We start from the raw sequence: 17,950 nt of genomic DNA, 5'->3' as shown, positions 1-17,950 counted from the left end.
TTAGATTGGACTCTATTTTTCTTTTTAGAGGCACCTCACTGACCATTCTTTTTTACCTAATAGACAATGCAGTTCCTTAGCCATACACATTATATTTATAATCATAATCCACTTATACCTTTCCCAGGTCACCTTAATTTAGATTTGAGGGTCACCCATAATCTCTTAGTCACAGCTCTGGATGGCTGCTCTTATCCATTACTTTTGCATTCTTTATCATTTTCTTATTAGAGGTTAAATTTAACTTCCATTTTAGGAGATTCTTGACCGTTAACTCCAAAGAACTGCATGCATTTTCTTGATAGAATTCAGAGAGTTAGTAGGGAACAAGTGAGCAATAGTTTATTTTTTTTTTTAATCATTGCTTATTCTTGACATTCTGCTACAATGGCAGAACGCCAGCATGCATTAAGTTGAACGACATGAAAGAGGCAATATTCAGCTACTTTATTTTTTGACCACATCCATGGCATGTGTAGGTTCCTGGGCAGGGATTGAAGCCATACCACATCAGTGACCAGCATAGCAGTGACCGTGCTGGATTCTTAAACTAGGGCTGAGCCATTGGAGAACTCCCAATATTCCACCACTTTTTTCTTTAAGTTTATGATTTTTTTTTTTTCTTTTTTGGCTACCCTGCAGCACATGGAGTTTCCAGGCCAGGGATTAGGCCAGGGATCAGATCCAAGCAAAAGTTGCAGCCTACACAGCAGCTGTGGCAACACCAATCCTTAACCCACTGTGCCAGGACAGGGATTCAACCTGTGTCCCAGCACTCCAGAGAAACGCCAATCCCATTGCACCACAGCGAGAAATCCTTCAACTATTTTTGACCTGTATAAAACATTAATTTCCTATAGTTCAGCTGACATGAAGACAGTAATCTTCCCTTTTAAGAAGCAAGTCAAGATGTCCATAGTCATGGCTGTGTGGCTTTTAGGCAAATCCTCCAACCTGTTTAGGTCTTAGCCACTCATCTGTAGAATGGGTTCAGCTGGAAATCCACTAGCAGTCTTTGGTTTTATGAATCTTTTTTTTTTTTGCCTTTTTTTTTTTAGGGCTGCACCAGTGGCATATGGAAGTTCCCAGGCTGGGGGTGGAATCAGAGCTACAGCTGCCTGCCTACACCATAGCCACAGCAACACCAGATCCGAGCCACATCTGCAGCCTACACCACAGCTCACGGCAATGCCAGATCCTTAAGATGTAGAAGAAAATGTCCCAATAAAAATGTAGAAAGGAGAGACCCTGGCCATGATGACTAAGCAAAGTCCAGCCAACTGCCCCAACCACCCCTCCCCCACACATCTGCTCCTGTAAACTTGTTTCCGCATCTACTACCTTGCCTGACATCACTCTGGTCTGACTAGCCAAGCATGGACCCGGAAGAGGTAGCCCGTAAAAACCTTGTGAAACTCTTCTTCGGGGCTCAGACTCTGGAGAGCAATCTCCTCTGAGCCCACTGGCATAATAAATCTCCTCTGAGCCCGCCGGCGTAATAAACCTGAATTCTCCAACTCTCTGAGTGCTCGCTTGGTTTCTCACTGGGTAAAAGAACTGATCCACTGCAGCCACAGAGCTGCTGAAGCTGGTACACTACAGCCACAGGGCCGTCGCCAGAGCTGATAACGCTGCATCGCAGAACGGACGTAGCAAAGCCACTGAACGAGGCCAGGGATTGAACCTGCGTCCTCATGGTTCTTAGTCGGATTCGCTTCTACTGCACCACAACGAGAATTCCCAGTTTCCTAAATCTTGAAGGAGGCAGGAAGCTCCAGGATGTGAGTCTTGCTGAGATCTTGCTTTCTTACATCTACCATCTCATAAGAGGAAAGGGATGGTCCTAGGTCTATTTTTATACCTGGGAGCTCTCCTCCCCCCTCGCCTTATCCTTTTTAATCTCTTCCTTACTAGACAGTTTTATCTTTCCCTTAAGACAGCTCTAGTCTGATTGTCTGTTCCCATGGCAGCCTTAAACAATAGGGGGACCATCCCTACTGTTTATCTTTCCTTGACAACTCACTCCTCCATTTACACTAATATAGGAGCCCCATGTGGCTGTGAAGAATACGTCTCAAGGGCCCTTGAGCCCTGTAATACTTCAGCTTCAACCATGCATCAGCCCCACTGTGGCCTGACATCCATCACTCATATCACCTCTTCACCACCTCTCATCCCCTTCCTGTCCTCATTACCCCCCACCCCCGCCTGCCTTGCCATTTTGGATTCCAGCAGCCAGAATTACAATTCTTGTTGGCACACCCCACCGCCTTCTCCTTTCTTTGTATTCACTTGGCAAAAGCCTGATTACATTCAACTCTCCACTCACTCATTGCCTGCCCTTGCCCAACTAACACAGCTGGAGAAAAACCGTCCTGGTGGCTGATTTCTCTTTACATTCTCAACCAGGAAGCACTCATGCATCCTTGGAGCTGCTGGGGCATCTATTTCCCTGAGTCCGTTTGCTTACCTGTTCTCTTTGGCCACGACCTTCTCCTCTTTTCCCCTCCTTCCCACTTGTAGCTGATATTCTTGCTGCTTGTTTCGTGGAGAAAAGAGATGCTATCAGAGTAGACCATCCCAGTGCCTCCCCATCACAACGTACTGACCTTGCTTCTGCAGCCATGGTCTCTGCCTTCCTTCCCTTTGCTCAGAATGAATTGTCCGGGGTCCTATCAGGGTCCCAGGGTCGATCCCTTCTCTTATAAAGAGGAACCCATCCTTTCTTGCTCTGGTAGCTCTTCCCTCTGAGCTGAATCTGTATTGCTTTTCTGAACTGCATTCTCATGCTCTTAACTTTTTTCCATCTCGCAAAGAAATTCTCTTGATTTTAGGACTCTCCAGCTATCACTTCATTTCCTCCTCCCCTTTGGAGCAGAACTCCTTGGTAGAATGGGTTACGCAGTTCTGCATGCCACATCATTCCACTACCTCCTGGTTCTTTCTTTTTCTTTTTTTTTTTTTTTTTTGTCTTTTTGTCTTTTTAGGGCCACACCTGTGGCATATGAAGGTTCCCACGCTAGAGGTCCAATCGGAGCTGTAGCCACTGGCTTATGCCACAGCCACAGCAACACAGGATCCAAGCTGCCTCTGCAACGTACTCCACAGTAACACCAGATCCTTAATCCACCGAGCAATGCCAGGGATTGAACCCGAGTCCTCATGGACGGTAGGCAGGTTCACTAACCACTGAGCCATGACAGGAGATCCCCTCCTAGTTCTTTATTCCTTCACCAGTTACTTCTGGTTTCTTTGTACCATATTTCTTCTTTTAGTTTTCTTTATGGCTGCACCTGCAGCATATAGAAGATCCAAGCCAGGGATTGAGTTGGAGCTGCAGCTGTGGTCTACACCACAGCCGTGGCACCCCAGATTCGAGCTGCATCTTCGACTCATGCTGCAGCTTGCAGCAATGCCTGATCCTTAATCCACTGAGTGAGGCCAGGTATTGAACCCAAATCCTCACAGAGATAATATCAGATCCTTAACCTGCTGACCCACAATGGGAACTCCCCATATTTTGTTTCTAAAGAGTTGCTTCTTCTCCAGATATTTCTTCTCAGCACCATAAGTCACATTGCATAGGGAGTGGCTGGGTAGAAGTTTAAAACAGATGAAAAGAAGAGGAAACACAGCCAAATATTTAGAGAGAAGGTGAAGTCATGCCGTCCCATCACCTTTGTGGAAGTGTTTCTGTTTGCTCTGTACCTTGGCTGTGCTCTCTGTCCTACAGCTGAGCTCAAGGTGCCTCAAGTCTGTCTAACCGAGCTTGAAGGAAAGCTTGGAGTCCATTTGTTCTTTTAAATCTCTTTGCTTTGCAATTGTCGGTTTCAATTTTGAGGAGAAGAGTTCAGAGCCTCATTGAAAGTAAAAAAGGAGTGGGGGAAGGCTCTAGCCAAATTTGGTAAATTATGTCAAAGTCAAAGGTTTTATCCATAGCTGTTGCAGCACAGAAATATTTTTAGGACTGATGGCTGAGAGGCAGTGCCTGACACAGGGGCACCTGTGTATTTATGCAGCCTGGCAGGGATGTCGCTTTGCTAGGAGAACCTCTGCCTTGTGTTTTGATGGCATGTTTTATTCTATCAGCCAACTTTGCAGATAATACTCAATGCCCTGATTAAGAGAGAGGGAAGCCTTCTCACTGCATTCCTGAAAACGTATCCTGCATCAGTATCTGTTCGTTTCTGCCATGGATCAAGTCATGCCCTGGATGCTTTTATTTTCACTTATCTAAGAAATGTTAATTGTGCTAAATTTGCTGGGCTGAGCTTCTGACAAGTCAGAAGGTCAGGCCTAAAAAAATTGTCACTCCGTTTTCTTGCTGGGATATAAGGGAGGCTGGTCATTGGGTCATTTTTTAAAATGTTGATAAGTTATGGAGGGGTGTCTAGGAAGGTGTCAGTATTTTTGGGAGGCATGGTTTATCATTTTTTAAAAAATCCTTTTATAAAAAGAGGACAGTGAGATGGCAAGACTGAAAGCCCAGGGACTACGTTTAGAACAAAGCTAGTTGTCATAGGTGAATCCAATGCAAGTAGGACAGGAACACCTGCGTACCCACTTCCGGTGCCACCAGGACTGCCTGGCAGGAAGACAGAGGGAAACCATGGCATCACTGTGGGACAGGAAGGAGAAGGAAAACTCAAAACAAGCCAGCAGGTACTGGGTGGAAAGCTTAAATATTGCCTGGAGATGTGCATTCCTTCTTTATTTGTAGTTTTTTTTAAATTGAAGTATAGTTGATTTACAATGTTGTGTTAGTTTCAGGTGTACAGCAAAGTGTGTATATATACACATATACACACAGATATACATATATATGCACACACATACATGTATGTATGTGTGTGTGTAAGTAGATATCCTTTTTCAGATTCTTTTCCCTTATAGCTTATTACAAAATATTGAGTATGGTTCCCTGTGATATACAGTAGGGTCCCTGTTGGTTATTTTATATATAGTCGTGTGTATAAATTAATCCCAAACTAATTTATCCTTCCCTTCCCCTTATTCATTTATTTTTAAAACATTTACTCCTTGTCCATACTCTGCCAGACTCAATTTTAGACACTACTGAGGCCACATTGCATGAGGTGGAAAAGATCTCTTTACCCCTGGTCTTAAGCTTCTTTTCATGTAGCGCTCATGTCCTAGAAGAGAAACAAATAGATAAATAAGATACTTTCAGAGGTACAGGTGTGCTAATGACAGGAGGGTCCTGGGAAGGAAACAGGTAACAGGAGTGAGGAAACTCGGTTACTACAGAATAATATAAATAATATTTATATATAAATAATAAAGGAAGATAGAGGTCTTGATTATTGAAGAGTTGACATTGGAGTAGACAGATGAGTCCTTAGGGGACCTGACTTCATACACAGAATAACCAGGATAACCTTTGCTATGGCTTTGGTTTGTAGCCCACCCAGACTTCTTATGTTAAAATCCTAAATCCCAAAGGTGATGCGAATGGTATTAGGAGGCGGGGCCTTTGGGTGGTTCCACCCTCATGAATGGGATTAGTGCCTTTATAGAGGAGCCTCCAGAGGGATCTCATGTGAGGAGACGGGGAGAAGGTGCTGGCTTGTGAACCAGAACTGGGCTCTCACAAAAAAGGTATTTTGGCCTTGGGCTTCTCAGCCACCACAACTATGAGCAACAAATCTCTGTCGCCATGAGCCACTCAGTCTGTGGCATGTTGTTCCAAAGGACTAAGACAGCCTCATTGATGATCTGAGGCAGTATTGAAAACCATTGACGAGGTTCGGCATTCTGCTTGGCAATCCTGACATTCCATTTTTTTCGTCATTTACTACCAAAGGCTGCCTCCATCCAAAATCAGAATGAATAAATTTGATGACACAACTACCCTAGGCCAAACAAAAATGATATTATTTCCAAAATAAGAGATCCAGAGGGAAGATTGATGCAGTGGTTCAGCCTTGTCCTCCGGGATCCAGCTCTGCTCCCCTTGGTGTGTTGGTTGAGATGGCTGCCATGGTTCTGGGCATCCAGTCTCACACAGACATGCCTCAGTGTAGGAAGGAAAAACAAAGCCTCTGGTCTTTTCTCTCTTCTTTCTCTTACCTTTCTTTATGAAAAACCACATTTTATAGAAGTATATTACACATACAGAAAAGGGCACATATTTTAAGTAGGCAGCTTGATATATTTTCACAAGCTGAATGCATGTGGGATCCAGCACCCAGATCAAGAAATGGAATATAATTAGATCCAAAAAGTCTCTCAGGTTTCTTTTCTGTAACCACCTTCTCCAAGTGTAACCAGTTGTATATTTTAAATTTCTACCACCATAAATTAATTTCACCTGCTGGGAACTTTAATCTAAATGGACTCCTCTCTAGTAAGTCTTGTGTTGGCTTCTTCTATTCATATTTGTGACATTCTCAGGCATTTTTTGTTTGTTGTTGTAAATTATTATCATTGTTTTTTGGTATTTCATTGTCCATTCTACCATTGACAAGCATTTGAATAGTAACCTGTTTGGGGTTATTGTGAAGAATGTTGCAGTGACCATTCTAGTACCATTTCTTTTAGTGACCATATGCATGCATTTCTTTTGGATATATAGACAGTTTCATTTTTAATAGGGAGAGAAGTCTTTCTTAAAAGTTCTGTATCCCACGTCCTCTCAAGTCTTATTGGTGAATATAGGGTCATATGCCCATCTGCTATTTTAGGTGAACCTAGAAAAAAAATAACCAGTGATGTGCTGTTTAAATATACAAGAACCAGCTCTCTGCACAAGAATGAGGGCCATGGGGCATTTGCCAGTTCCCTTGGTGTAAATACCCCCACCATGACCAATTTCAACATGCCAATGTTGCAATATTACAACAACCAGCAAAGCAAAGCAGCTCTCCTAAGAAAGCACCAGAGCTCCAGAATACAACTAGCTCTCTCTGCCATTCTTTATGTTGAAGTTTGGCCGTCAGAGGAAAAGGGGACAGTTGGAAGGGTAAGGTGGGTTGTTTTGTAGATAAGCAGTGTTTCTTCATCCATCGAGTTAGTACCGTGGAGAAATTAATAAACCACCGTTCTAATCCAGAGGTGGTTCTTGTAAATTCTGGGACTATTAATAAAACTTCCCTTTAGAGGTATTAGGATAGACTAGATTGTGCTATGGTAATAACCCCCAAATTACAGCAGCTTAGCATATAACAAGTTTATTTCTCACTCATGCCAGGTTCACTACAGGGCAAGCAACTCTTCAGGGCAACTCCTTCCAATGCAATGATTTAGCAGCCTGGGCTAAATCATTGCATTGATTTAGTAGCCTGGCTTCAGCAGTCATGTGTCTTGACTCCTTATTTCATCACTCAGTCTCCATGGTCCCTGCTCAAGCAAAGAACAGAGATGAGGGTTATACCTGGATTTATAAGAGCTTCAGTTCAGAAGTGACTTGTCACTTCCGCTCACAGGTCACTGGTCAGAATTATTTACTTGGTCCCTCCCCTCTGCAAGAGCAACTGGTAAATGTGCGAAAGGATGTGGATATTTGATATCCTGAAAATGTCACTGCCGCAGAGACCTTCCAGCCCATTTGTTATTTTTAAAGGACTTGTTTTAATTCATTTTTGTACATTTCCATCCTTACGTATATCTGAATTATCCTAGGAAAACGACAGCTGCACTCACAAAATTATCCACTAGTAATGCATTTCCTCAAAATATAAAGAGGAAGCAATTCCCATCGTGGCTCAGCAGAAATGAATCTGACTAGTGTCCATGAGGACGCAGGTTTGATCCCTGGCCTCACTCAGTGGGTTACGGATCTGGTGTTGCCATGAGCTGTGGTGTAGGTCGCAGATGTGGCTCAGATCTGGCGTTACTATGGCTGTGGTGTAGGCCAGTGGCTTCAGCTCTGATTCAACCCCTAGCCTAGGAACTTCCATATGCTGTGGGTGTGGCCCTAAAAAGACCAAAAAATAAAAAGATCAATCCTAATGATAATAAGATCAATCCTAATGAAGACTATAATGGGTTTTTATATTGGAGTCTATCTCCAGTATATATAATGCTTATTTTGCAAACATCATAGCAATAATTGATCTAGAGTCAGCAATGGATCCTAAAACCACTGGGTTGTATAGGTTGATGGGCAAGAGAACATTCACATAGTCTTTGTGTCAAGCACAACTTATCTGTCACTAACAAACAGGAAGACATACAATTAAAATGGAGAGATTTGGCACATGCTGCCTTTTCCAACTAATCAAATTTAATATTGCCAATTAATGGGATGAACTGAAACCATATGCCCCTTAAGATGCATAAAGAAAGGATGTGTCATCTAGGCATTATTTTTGCCAAAGGAGTCTTAACTCCTGATGACTAAATGTGGCTCTGAATTGGATCCTGGGAAAATGAAGCTATAAAGGACATTATTGGGAGAATTTTGAGACTCTAGACTTATATTAGATAATACCATGTCAGTATTAAATTTTCTGCATATGGTCAGTGTATTGTGGTTACCAGGGAGAGTGGCTTTGGCCTTATGAGAAATCTGCTGAATACTTATGAATGAAGTGTCATATCTTCAAGTAACTTTCAAATGATTCTTCAAAAAAAGTCTGTGCATATGTTTACAGTTGCGCGTGTATGTAAGTATGTGTGTAATCATGTGTATAGATAGAACACACACACACACAGAAAGAGGCAGAGAAAGCAAGCTGGCAAAATGTTACCTTTTGAAATGTAAGCAAAAGTTATATAGGGGCGCAAACCTTCTACCTCTGCAATTTTTCCATGGTTTTGAAATGTTTCAAAATTTAAAAGTTGAGAAGATACCATTGATACCATTTCTTCTGCAGTTTCACAACTGCATTTGTTCTATAAAATTTTGGCAAACTAGTAGTTTTCTTTGGATCAACTTCGCTGTATTGTTTAACCTCTATTTGTCTAGTAAGCAGGTAGGAATGGAGCTTCAGGGATTCTTAGCAGTACTACTCTGCCCTGAAGCGATGCCAGGAACAAAAGAAAGAGCTCCCCCAGAAGTGGAGACCTTGTGTGTGTTTGGATTAATATGGCATCATGCCTAGAAGATGTTTTCCCTGTGAGAAACAATAATATCAGGAAGCATAAAGCTAACAATAACTTCCCCTTTATCATTTCTGTCAGTTCAGATCAGCCTGTGGTATTACCCAAAATTGGGAGAAGAAAAACCTTTGTCTAATTCTTCAATGACAATATGGTACTTCATATGCTTATGCAATAAGGAAAACTGCTTAACATAATCTGTAGTGCTGAATGAATGAGCTGTCTTTTTAGAACAGCTCCCTATAATTTTGGGAGAATAATATCAGTGTCAGATGAGTTGATACAGATGATGAACTTCAAAGAGAAGCTGAACTCGGATAAAGATGCATTTTTCTAAACTATCAAAAACCTGAAATTCTGGGACACTTTCTGGCCAGTCTGTCAAAATTACTTGATGGACTGTTGAGGCAATATTGACACTTAGGATGCCTTTTATGAGTCCAAATTCAAATGGGAGAACAGCAGATCTGTGTGGGATAGTTTTGCTCAGATTGAAAACAAGAACTGTTTTTTTGGTTGTTCACAGAATGGATTGTTGATCAAACTAGTCATTCAGTCCTCAATACTGGGACTTCTGGTGTACAGCATGGAGAAATGATAATGTTTTAAGATGTTTTCATTATTTTGTCATTGCCCTAAAATCTGGAATTAGCTTTTTAAGTTCCCACGCCCCCCCCCATTTCTTTTCTTCTCTTTCCTTTTTTTCTTTCTTTTTTTCTTCTTTCTTTTTGGGGGGAGGTAATGGAGGGCTCTACTATTTGAAACAAAAAAAAAATCCATGATTATTTGCAGTAAATATGCCTCATATACCTGGAACATTATGGCTATAACAGATACTCCATAAAACCACATGGAAAGGGCAATTACACAGTTTGGTTTAATTACAAATATTTAGTTGCCTTTCCATACAAGCCCTAGGGGTGCGGTGAGGGCAGAGGAACCCATCCCAGTAGGGTGGAAACTTATCACCATAAGAAACTGCACTTACCTAAAAGCTTCTTATTTGACTAAATGGTTCATAGGTGGATGTTGAATAGAGAATGAAACAGTTGGTAGATATTTTGACATGATTGTAACCTTGGATGTAGAAATGCAAATTGTTTCCTGGCGTCTTATAAGGTCATCTTCTCCATGACCCAATATTGTCACCAGGCAGTGTAGCCTTCTTGCCTCCAGGGAGTCCCTCCCAGCTATGTTGGTATAAAGCACTACTAGTGGGCTTAACAGGAGGGCCTTTGTATGGGACCGCCCTTTCTGGACCTTGTACCACGGGCATCATTTACCCTTCAAGGCATAGCATATTGTATAGAACAGGGCTACTCAAAGTAAGGTCCATGTTACAGTGGCATCACTCTCACTTGGAAACTTGTTAGAGATGCTAATTCATGTGCCTCAATTACAGACTCAAAATCCCTGAAGGTGGGGCTCAGGAATGTGTGTTTTAACAAGCTCTCCAGGTACTTCTGTGAGGTCTCACAACCTTAGATTTCCCATAAGTGTGAGGCAACAATCAGAGATATGCTTCTCCAGAGATATTAATGATACTCTGTTCATCCTGCCAAATTGATGGTGTTTCCTGAGATGCAAGTGGATGAATACTTATCTATAAATTGTGATTAGAAATAGGATCTTACAATCATAAATGTGCTGCAGAATAATTTCCTTAAAACAGGGTATTGTATCAGATGTTTGGCAGTGAAGAGATAGTGAAATAAAGAGGCAAAGCTAGATTCTGCAGCATAGAACTCCCATACTCTTTATATATTGGGAGGGGTTCCCTTTTATATTTTAGAACATAGTGTCAAGTGAAATCTTCCTCATTTGATATTTTCCCTATAATGGATGCTTGCTTGCTTCCTCATTAAGAATTCTTGGGCACTAAGCAAAGATTACCTTGGTGGGTATCTCCTCAAGGGACTGTCTTATGACTGGGTCACAAAGGGTTGGTTCCTTTTGGGAAAACAGACCTAGACCTAAACTCAGTGATCCCTGGGATCTTTTTCTTTGCTGGTAAAAGCATTGTTGCCATTCTCTTCCTTAGACTTAGCCTCCAGGCAAATGACAAAACAGTTCATGGAGAAGGGACCCAATGGACTCAACTGGGGCATGTCTTGTCCTTATTAGGGCATGGTTTTATCCCCTGTGGATAGAACACGTTTGATTGTAATAAACTATGTTCATATCAGTTCCCCCCCAAATTCAGAAGTGTGCAGGTAAATGTTTAGCAAGCTACTCTTCAGGCAGGTAAGCCCTAGTAGCTGAGGCTTATTTTTGTGATGTAAATACTCCCACCATGGGGCCACTCTCAGACTGTCAGGGTGATGTCACTGGAGTGGAACTGGGGCAGCCAGCTGTCACTATTCTGTGCCAGCTGGCCCCAAAACACCCCTGCCCAAAGTCTCCCTTCCCAGCAATCTCATGAGGCTGCAGAAGATAGAAATTGAGCTTGCCCTTGGTGGATGTGGGTAGGAGGGTAGAATCACGGATGTCATGGTCTTTGCATGCAGGTCAGAAAAAAGAATTTTCCAGCAAAGCCAGGTGAAGAGAAAGAAGAGTATTGAGTCAAGAGATGCTGATAACACAGCAGGCCAACTTCCTGAAGATCAGGGAGAACCAACACCCAAGTATGTAGTCCTATCTGTTTTTGCAGCCCAGAGAGAGGAGAGGTCTTATTATATACCTGCTAACCTGCTGATTGGTTGGGGAAAGAAAGGTATTACAGTACCCTTGCTGGTTGGTTGGGGGTGTGTAAGACCCACATAGGGGCAGGGTGAGGAGTGGGCCACATACTTTTCCTAGTAAGGGGCAGGAAGGAGTAGGCAAGATTGCTCAAGGTGGGGGAGGAGCATTACAATGAGATGGGGTGGGGCCTTGATGAGGATCTGGTAATTCTTGTCTTGGCCAGAGGCTTTGAGTCCTATCTCCTTGAAGGGTCCTCAAAGTCCAACAACAGATGCACAGACTTGGCATGTCGGGGGCAGCGGGGAGGGGACAGATTTAGAGGTCTTCAGTAGATGAGAAAATATTTGTGTATTCAAACCTATGCCTTTCCATGCTGCTTTGTTGGATCCAAGTTTTGGGGAAGCTATGAAATGCTGGATTCCTTGTTTCTGTTAATAGCATGATGAGTTCATCACAAAGCATAAGGCTTCGAAGGACATCCCATCTCAGGCTGTTGGAAAAATGACTCAGCAGCACCCCTTTTCCCACCTAAGGCAGCCCCCAGAGCAAAAGGCATGCACACACACATTTCTTTGTCCCAGAAAGCTGTTGCGTGCATTTGCTCTCCTAGGAAAGTGTGAAAGAGCCTGCAATCCAATGAAATTGTGAGCTAGCTCCCAGGGCAGCACAGCTTCTGAAGCAAACTCCTTCTCATCAAAGAATCCTGTTATTTATAGACCATGTGCAGCCAATGTCCATATTTACTTTTCTTAGTACCCAAGTTCAGTGTTTGATTATCCTTGTTGCCATAGGGCTTAGCACCTAGAACACTGCGATGATGGATTATGCACTATAAGGTAATAAAGACTGGGTGTGTTTTATCTAGGGAACTGACTTATTTATTACTACCAAGGTATTTGGAGAGATGAGGAAAGGAATTCAAATAAAAGTTTAATAATGGACCCGCATGAAGATCAGTAGAACGGGGGTCAGAAATGCTCTTGGAAGGAATTGCCTGATGGTCTTGCGGTTAAGGATCCAGCATCATCACTGCTCTGGCTCAGGTCACTGCTGTGACACAGATTCGATCCCTGGCTGGGGAATTTCATATATCAAGGGTGAGGCCAAAGGGGAAAAAAAAAAAAGCTTTTTAAAAACACAGAAGGTGAAGGGTTTATTTTTCTGAATTAATACTGTTTTTGAAATCAGCCCAATTTACAAGGAAGAAAATGATGGGGCACCTGGCCTAAGGATTCAGATCCATGTAGAAGGCAGACAAAACCCTTCATTCAATCTTAGCATCCCTGAACTCCAGTGTTTCCTTTAAAAAGTCAGAATTTCCCAAACAGAATCTGAGAGGCGAACAGAGCTATAAAAATCTCCTAAAAGATTGTTGAGTGCCTTCCAATAAAATATCTAGGAGGAAAAAAAAAAAACCTACATTGAGATTTGGTGGAATTTAACATATGTTTTCTTTTTATATGCATATGTTTTATTTTTATCCTGTCTCTGATAAAGAAGGAACAATAGGTGGAATAGTCACAAAGGCTTTTACTCTTCTTTAGCTTTAAGGGGTTGTTAAGCTTATGAAGAGTTGAAATAAAACTCCTTGACTGGTATGGAATGTGTGCGGTAGGTTTTGTTCTATTTTATTTGGTTTCCATGTTGTCTTCATCTGGGTTCTCCCAGATGCCGACCTGGAGAGAAGATTCTAAGGCAAGTATAATTTCTTGGGGAAATAATTCCAAGAAGTACTTTGGTGAGGGAGGTGAGAGGGAGAAGGGAAGCAATTCAATGAGGAATGTTATGGAGGGAGTCGCTCTTGTGGATAACTGGCGCTCAGTCCTGCTGGGGAACTTAATGAAACATTGTAGAACGTGCTGCTGAACTGTCCCAATGAAAGCCAAGACAGCTGGTGAATTTGTTCAGCTCACTTGGCCATTGGTTCAAGCCTACATCCAGGGTTGCTAACTCTGTGACAGGCCCACCTTGTCTAGCAAAAGGGCTCAGTGAGTTCCTATTGCCTGATAGAAGCCCTCTGGGCAGGAAGTATTAAGGGTTTGAAGGAAGGAGCCGTCACTGTGTCGAGTCAGGACATTCCTTCATGGTGCCCTGTGCAAAACGATGTCTGAGCCACTATGTCATTTCAGAGTTTCCTGGAGCTACTTTCAGACGTAAAAAGACACAGGTGCAATTAATCTTAATACCTGTTTTTTTGTTTGTTTATTCTTACTATCTTTTTAAGTTATTTCCCTAATACATTTTTTTTTTTCTACTGTAGAGCATAGTGACCCAGTTGCACATACATGTACACATTCTGTTTTTAAGATAGTACTCACCCTCTGTCCGCCGGTATGGAATGCAAACGTGGAGACAGTTTTTGGGTGAAGGAGAAAAAGATAGCTTTATTGCTTTGCCTGGCAAAGGGGGCCACAGCAGGCTAATGCCTTAAAGACTGTGCCCACCTTGGGAGAGATTAGGAGATGATTTTATAGTTTGGGGAGTGGAAATTAGGGCTGCAGATAAGGATCAGGGTAGAGGCAAGCTTGCACTGTTTCTCTTTTTTTGTTGTTGTTGTCTTTTTGCCTTTTCTAGGGCTGCTCCTGCAGCATATGGAGGTTCCCAGGCTAGGGGTCTAATCGGAGCTGTAGCCGCCAGCCTACACCAGAGCCACAGCAACTCGGGATCCGAGCCGCGTCTGTGACCTACACCAACAGCTCATGGCAACGCCGGATCCTTAACCCCCCGAGCAAGGCCAGGGATCGAACCTGCAACCTCATGGTTCCTAGTCAGATTCGTTAACCACTGAGCCACGATGGGAACTCCTGCACTGTTTCTCAAGAGCTGGTGTTTATGGCCCCAGGACTGGTTCTGGTTGTCCTTCTTCTTTTGGGAAGGAAAAATGCTTCATCTTCCATTTGTTGGGGTTTTTAGTTTTGCAGAAGGGTTCAAAGATACTGTTATGTATATTCCTTGTAGAGGAACCAGGACCCTGCCCCAAGGTGGCACTCTTGTCTCTTAATTGCCCCTCCCTGGTCTCTGATTAGCAACTGCCCTTTGAAATTTAGGAAGGGTCCTGGAGGCTGAAGCTTATAACCTAAAAACAAGGGAGGACACAGAAAGTCTTGTGTGCCTAGGAGCCCCACAGGGCCCTAGCTTGGTTGTAGTACCTATGAGATACTATTTCAACATGTAGGCAATATAAAAGTTATTGACCTTTTTTGGCCCAGATCTTTGAAATTGGGTGTGCATTTTACATAGGACAGTGCATTTTGTGTCTCAGTTCAAACTAGCCACTTTTCAGGGGCTCAGTAGTCATGGGGCTAGTGGTTACTGTATCTGGCTGTGCTGGGAACTTGTGTCAATTATTCTAAGTAAACCCCCACCCCCACCCCCATCAGTTCCACCCAGTACGTCTAGGAACCAAACATGTGCATTCAGTTTGGGACCCAACTGGAGCTTCACTTTCTAAGCTGGATTATGTTCCTCTGATTTCTAAGATATAAAACCTGGAAAGTGCTGTCTTCTGCTTATTCTACAGAGTATTTTGATCATGGAGATTTTGAAAACTTTAGTATTTTTAATGTCTTTGCAATGAGTTGCTTCTATTTTTGTTAATATATCAATATACAATTTTACTAGTAAAAATTAGGCCCTCATTTATCCTGTTTTCTCCCTCTACCCACCAAATCTTTATGGAACATCTTTTTTTGGGGGGATCCGGACACAGTTACAGACCCTGGGACCCTTCAGTGAAGAGACAAAGACTCTGCTTATATTTTGCTGTGGAGAGCAGGCAGTAAACAGAATACCATAGAGACATATAGTAAGTGCCATGAAGAACAGGTGAAAAAAAAAACCTTTATTTTTTAGAGGAGTTTTAGGTTCACAATTAAGAGGAAGGTACAGATTACCCATATACCTACACATCATCAACATCCCACCAGAGCAGTACATCTGTTAAACCTGACGAGCCTGGAGTTCCCATTGGGGCTCAGTAGGAAAAACCTGACATAGTCTCTATGAGGATGCTGGTTAGATCCCTCACTTTGCTCAATGGGTTAAGGATTTAGAATTGCTGCAAGCTATGGCATAGGGTACGGATGTGGCTCAGATCTGGTGTTGCCATGGCTGCAGGCTTCAGTTGCAGCTTCAATTCAACCCCTAGCCACAGGTGCAGCTGTAAAAAAGAAAAAAAAATTTTTTTTAAATTGATGTGCCTACATAGACACATCACAATCACCCAAAGTCCACAGTTTACATTAGGAAGAGCAGGTTCTTGGCAGATGGTTTTTGCAGCTTGTTACTTGGCTTTATCTTACTTCAATCAGATGCCATATATAAAAGTCAAATATCGTAGGTAAAAATACATAAGTTGGCTGGTTGTTATTTATAAAATCCTCTTAAAAGGATTTTTTGGGAGTTCCCATTATGGCACAGTGGAAACAAATCTGACTAGTATCCATGAGGATGCGGGTTCGATCCCTAGCCCCTCTCAGTGGGTCAGGGATCTGGTGTTGCCATGAACTGTGGTGTAGGTCACAGACGTGGCTTGGATCCTGCATTGCTGTGGCTGTGGCATAGTCCGTCAGCTGCAGCTCTGATTTGACCCCTCGTCTGGGAACTCCCATATGCTGAGGGTGTGGCCCTAAAAAGCAAGGAAAAAAAAAAAAGGGATTTTGCATTTTTCAGAACTTTTTACCTTAGGGTTTAATTGGAGAGAGCCTCATTTTAGGTTCTTGCTTTGAACTAATTTACAGGGGACTTCTGAGGATTTACCTGTATTGTCAGATGAGTTGCACTAAGTCTGCTGAGGAGAATATTTACGTTGCCATATTTTGCTTCCTTGCGTACCTAATTTATGAGCAATTCAAACGGGCTGTCGCTGCATGGCTGAATCACTGCGTGTGCCATCTTTCTGCTGTAAACTTTATAGATCTTTGAAGAGCAGCAGCCAGCAGGGTAGGTCAAAGACTTTACATTTCCATATTTCCAGTTGAACCCTGGGAGGTATTTATTTGAGCTGCTAATGTGAACAAGGTTATGATTTCTCTATTAATTAAAGTTGTTTTATTCATTGGGTGAGATGTGAAAGCATTTAATTATTTAAAGACTTGATGTTTTCAAAGCATGATTGACTTTTGAGGGTTGAGACACTAAGGGAAAAAATGTTAACTTGAGGCAACGGCACTTGCAAAGATCTTACTGCAGTGATGGCAGGATATTTCTGGATTTATACTAGACTAGGAAAATTCAGTGGACTTTAACCGGCTGAGTGTAATAGAGTGCTTTATTACATAATAATTGCTTCTAATGGGTGTGGGTATTTTATTTGGCTATTGGAATCATTTTAATGTAACTGTAATTGGAGAGATTACATTTACTTTTTAAACATCTTTAACACATCAGATGGGGGCAGTTGATGTAGTGCTTAAGATCGCGTGTTTTGGTTTCCCAGACTTAAATTTCTGGGCTCTATTGCTTTCTGCCATGTCTCAGGAGACAAAGGTGGCTATTATCTTTCTTTCTCTAGATCTTATTTCCTAATTTTTTCAATGATTGTGAACAAAATAAAAGCTGACACTGACTATCTTAAACAAATAGAACTGTATTGGAAAGATAGTGGGACTGAGAATTGGTAGATGGAGTTCCCATCATGGCTCAGTGGTTAACGAATCCGACTAGGAACCATCAGGTTGCGGGTTCGGTCCCTGGCCTTGCTCAGTGGGTTAAGGATCCGGTATTGCCGTGAGCTGTGGTGTAGGTCGCAGATGTGGCTCGGATCCCATGTTGCTGTGGCTCTGGCATAGGCTGGCAGCTACAGCTCTGATTAGACCCCTAACCTGGGAAACTCCATATGCCGCTGGAGCGGCCCAAGAAATGGCAAAAAGACAAAAAAAAAAAAAAACAAAAGAATTGGTAGATGTCTTTAGCCTTGGGCTTTGCAAACAGATAGGAGCCAAGAACATGCTAGGGGTAGCTTAGGCTGGAGTCCCTAGAAGCAGAGCTTGCCAGGTGAAGAATTGTGCGGATGACTTAGTGAGGGTATGCTCTTGGAAGAAAGCAGTAAAGGAGAGAGGAAAACAGGATGGGGCAGAAAAAGTTAAGCAAAAAGTGAGGGTTCAAGCGAAGTCTAGCCTCAGCTTGGTTTCACAGGGGCTCTGGTGCTTAAATAATATCAAAGAATTGTTCTACCTTGAGACAAAGGGCCAGGCTTTTGTGTTCC

At 42.5% G+C, this 17,950-nt stretch overlaps 1 protein-coding gene across 4 annotated transcripts in view; it reads left to right on the top strand.

Moving 5' to 3' along the window:
- PAK5 (p21 (RAC1) activated kinase 5) overlaps positions 1–17,950 on the top strand; it is a 324,810-nt gene that overhangs the window by 76,931 nt on the left and 229,929 nt on the right. Inside the window, exon 2 of one of the 4 annotated variants that reach the window (XM_021077405.1) lies at positions 11,571–11,687. The exons of the other annotated variants lie outside the window; for them this stretch is intronic. The gene's annotated coding sequence lies outside the window, so the exon portion shown is untranslated. The remainder of the gene's footprint in view (positions 1–11,570; positions 11,688–17,950) is intronic. 4 annotated transcript variants of the gene reach the window in all.

This window comes from Sus scrofa, chromosome 17 (assembly GCF_000003025.6).
Source record: "Sus scrofa isolate TJ Tabasco breed Duroc chromosome 17, Sscrofa11.1, whole genome shotgun sequence".
In the NCBI taxonomy this organism is placed as follows: domain Eukaryota; kingdom Metazoa; phylum Chordata; class Mammalia; order Artiodactyla; family Suidae; genus Sus; species Sus scrofa.
Note: the sequence above shows the minus strand (reverse complement) of the source record. Positions and strands in the feature narration are given on the sequence as shown.